The 4,632-nt window shown below is 36.5% G+C and overlaps 1 non-coding gene across 1 annotated transcript; it reads right to left on the reverse strand.

The window, feature by feature from the left end:
- Nucleotides 1-2,654: 2,654 nt before the first annotated feature.
- TRNAP-UGG (transfer RNA proline (anticodon UGG)) lies at nucleotides 2,655-2,726 on the reverse strand. The gene has a single exon. It is a non-coding gene; the product is annotated as a tRNA-Pro (tRNA).
- Nucleotides 2,727-4,632: the final 1,906 nt, after the last annotated feature.

Raw genomic sequence — 4,632 nt, forward strand, 5'->3', positions numbered from 1 at the left:
TTTGCTTTACTACGGTACATTGAGTTCTCCAATTTATATAGAAGTTTAAATCCCAGTGAATAAATTGTCCAGGATGCGATATACAACGTATAAGTATACTGACAGGTCTAAGATCAAGTAAATACCGATATACAGTGCAACATGTATCAAATACCAATGCATTCGATAAGTCAACGAGGTAATACAACACATAAAGTACTCATATAGAACTCAATTTGTTACAGTTTAGCCTTCCTTTTCAACGCCGAGGCTATTATCAAACGTGGACTACATCCTAAGGGTAATCCGAACCACCGTAATACGTTAATTATCCGGAATGAACTCGTGTCCTCATGCACCAAGAGTGCGCTCTCTACCTACTATAGGCAAGCGAAGAAAGCTGTTGTATCATCTATTTAGAGTATTCCTAGCAATTCGGGTTTATGGCCGTTTCATATCTACTTTAATTTACGTTGTTAAAGGCAGAGTTGTTAACAATAATAGAACCAATCAGCATAAATGAGTTCTATTGGGTCTACCGTCCAGAATTGAAACCAATTTTCTCGAACATATAAACAAACAAACAAACAAACAAAAAGATTTCGGCTACAGGATCTAAAGATATTGTCTGATAACAACAGTTTTGGACTCAGTACAAAAACCAGTTCTCCAAGAAAGTAGATTCCGATCTCAGAAGCGGAATTGACTTTTGGAAAAAAATCGGTTCTGATTCTGAAACCGAAACCGATATTAAATTGTATGTGATATTACAGAGAAGAGAGAACTAGATTTGCTGGGTAATTTAGAGTTTAGCATCCGTTCAATACCGAGGCTATACGAGACATGAACCTAAAACTTAATGTCAGATCCGAACCACATAAACTCCCACTGGGAAAAGACGAATAGGTTTTGTAACGAAGACCTGTAGGTGGTTCCTTCGAGTTATCATTCCCCAGTCGCTCAACATTGTTTGCAACTTGAATAATCTCGAACAAATTATGTTTGCAAATGACGTCAAAATGTGCTTTTGTTCTCTTCCCGAAGCATATCAAAATAAAAAAATTATTTAGGCTCCGTTACCATTAATAATTCTGATAGAAGGAAAAAAAAACAAACAAGAAATGAGTTTTACTGTAATTTAATATACTCTTATAATTCCACTATTCGCCTGCTGTGATTTTGGACCTAAAGATAAAAGTCAGGATACGCACAAGACAAGAGTTGATGCTATCACGTCTCGAAAATGAATTGTGGAAATTTCTCGTCTCGAAAAATATATGTTTGAATTAAAAAAGCTGTCTCGTCTCAAACCTCATCACGAAAATTTTGTTTCGGCTAGTCTCATACGCAATCCTAGATTAATTGTGTTGACCACTTTAAGGCTTAGTTATAATCTGCACGTTTTAAGCCGATAACAGTTCCACACTCACAGTAATACGCGGACGGGCATAAAGGGAAGAGTTGGTTCATCATTTATAGTGCTCGTACGTCCTATACTGGGGTAATGCTTATCCCTGACGTAGATAACGCTTAAGTCAACGCTTCGTGAGTCAAGCGGACTGTTTTTGTGTTAAGAAGCGAGCAAAAAGTTTATCGTGGTTTTCATTACAAGGCGAGTTGGTGCTTACTGTTGGAAATATACAAAGTATACAATGTTCGTAAACTATTACGGCGGGAGCACATGCGATTCGGATACCATGTTAAGCTGTAGGTCTATGTATCATATAGCCTCAGTGCTGAAAGGAATGTTAAACTGAAATGCAATTCAATAATAAGCTATTTGAATATTGAAGCTGCTTTAGGTTTCTCATTTCCTTTTCTTCTTCTTTCTTTTTTGATGTTTCTACAAATTAAATGCAATTAAATGCAATAATTAAATGCAATTACAATGATACATTTTTAGGAAAGTAGGTTGTTTGATATTCAGAACATGATATTTAATAAACTATAGTGTGCAACAGTTGAATTGGCGTTTGACCTTGACAGCTGCTTTTTTACTTCAACCAATCCGCTTAAAGTAACGTTGCCAATATTGTGATGTAGGAGTTGTAGCTCGACCGACATACTAATATTCTTAATGAGATGAGAAAATTGTCAATATGTCGTAACATTTGCTAGCTGGAATCTAATTTTTTGACGTTTCTTTGGCAAAAGCGTTTTTGGCTCTCATTTGTTCACAGCAAATGTCAGTTTGGAAGCCACGTAATTTAATAGTTGTTTACAAAATGTTTCACAGTATGGAAATATGATATGAGAGATCAATAATTATGACCTCATAATCTAAACTTTTAGATTTCTGCCATGTCTTCATCCTATTACCTCTAACCGCTCGGCCACGCTTATGAGCACCGTGACCCCTCATATTAAATAATAGCTGCTAATGTACTACACGGAAAAGCTAGAGAAATGGAATATTCACTCAACCTAGCCTGCTAATAGATTCGCATTATCACAGGTCATTGCAGGGCTAGATCTCATGAGGAAATATGACATTATAAAAGAATTATGGGATACATCTTACATGTAACTGAAAGAACTAGAATTACCTTAGTTATGATAATCTTGAATAATATGGTACTTAGGCAAGTTACACTAGTTATAACACTTCTTCAGCAAAAAGAAAGAGAACATATGATATGTTTGATGGAAAAGAAACGGAGAAAAAGAAAAAAACAGGGCTCAGCCGGGATTTGAACCCGGGACCTCCTGCACCCAAAGCAGGAATCATACCCCTAGACCACTGAGCCGCGCAGTGCTGTTTTATACCATATTCAAATAACAGGAGAGAATAAGTATATTGGCCAATAGGAATAAGTGAAAGTGAGCAGAGAGAAACGCGTGCGAGTATAAAGTAACTGTTATTCTGTGACGAAAGTAGTGCAAACTTTATTGAGTGTCAATATATTTTATTAGGGCTATAAATTCCTGAAAAAATAAAAACAATGTATTTAGGCACTTAGAAACAAAATTTCTAAAAGTTTTAGAAAATGCCTCCATCTATTATATACGTTATATCATATTAAAATGCTACGTTTACATATTTGTAGACACTATTAAGTTTATGTGTTCGTGGAAAGGTGGATCCACGTATCATTGTCAATAACGCTCTCGCCTTTGGTGCTAGCGGTCCCTGGTTCGATTTTCGTTGGGGACACTCAGTAGAAAAAGTGTCAAACGCTTTTTCAGGCCGGCCATTCTGAATGAGGTTTTCCTGGCTTTTCCGCATTTACATAGGCAAATGATGTAAATGTCCCTTCCCCAATCCTTTCTTCCTTCTCTTCTTCCCAGATAGTGTGATCGCCAAGGAACGTAATCCCTCATACCTGACAGGCTAACATGGCCATCGTTGCCGAGAGCCCAGAAATCTAAATCCTATATACTGTGTTTGTGGACATTATTACGTTTAGATGTTTGTAATCAAAGAGATAGAGGAAACCACAACCTCTAGAAACTCACCGCTTTCATTTGTTGGTTTCAAAGTGTGTGCAGACGTGTCAGTTATTGAAAATTAAAAAAAAAATGAACTTATTTTTCTATTCAATGTTTTAAGGGTCATTTTGAGCCCATGGAAAGATTGAAAAAAAATCTTCCTTCTTTTTCAAACATCCTCGTAAGTAAACGTACTTTGACATTGAAGATTGACGCATAATACAAGGTGCATGACATCTGCCAAGTACATGACCACAATTTTCCCATACGAAGTACAGGTTGCATAAGAATCTGTGATAGATCTTTTATGTTGACTAAGAGAAGTTTTAAAATTTCCATGTTGCCCACCAACCTAAGGTTGAGGTGAACAAGAAGAAGATTTAGTTAGGGTCCAGATTTGCAGCATCAGCGCAATATTATCTCTGAAAATATTCGGATCTATAGTTTTTCAATTTCTTGTTTTATACGGAAAGCTAATCACCACAATATGTATTAGTGATAATGTAGATTGTCTTTTTTTTAATCGCCTCTGCAGGCTATTTGTCGTAATATACATCTCCAGAGATGACACAAAAAGAAGAGAAAGAAAGAGATATAGTGTCTATAAAATCTATTAAATTCGATAAACAACTATACTCCATTTACAAAACAGGTAAGAGCGGGAAAAGATCTATAAATCTGAACTTTTAAGAAACGTGGGAGCCATATTATATTTATTTGAGCATACAACATTTGAACGTGCCAACATCGGAACTAGAACCAGAACCACATGTACTGTATTGGTTAATTTGGAGTTTAGCGTTCCCTTTAGTATCGATTCTATATGAGACGTGGACTTACAGGTTAATGTGGGATCCCAACCACATGAGATCCAATCAGAAATCGAATCCCGGTCTTCTGCACACACGCTAATCAAATAGTCATGAGGAAGTCCGCGAATATTAGAAGGGAGTCTGCTAGCCGCTTGGCATACGGGAAAGACACATATCACGCGCATGTATAGGGCTATGTAACTTGCGTATGAATTAAACACGTTCAGGATTGTTTTCAGGATCGTTATTTCTTTCTTCACGCAATTTTCTTTTCCTTTCATTTGGTAATATTCATATTTATTTTAAAATAACGCTTTGTACTGTTAAAAAAAAAAAAAAGTGGAATCGCGGTGGAATTTGAACCCGGATTCTCTATTGACAGCTACTAGTATTGCTCACGAGACATGACGAG

The sequence above is a fragment of the Thermobia domestica genome, chromosome 9 (assembly GCF_964235325.1).
Source record: "Thermobia domestica chromosome 9, izTheDome1.hap1.1, whole genome shotgun sequence".
In the NCBI taxonomy this organism is placed as follows: Eukaryota; Metazoa; Arthropoda; class Insecta; order Zygentoma; family Lepismatidae; genus Thermobia; species Thermobia domestica.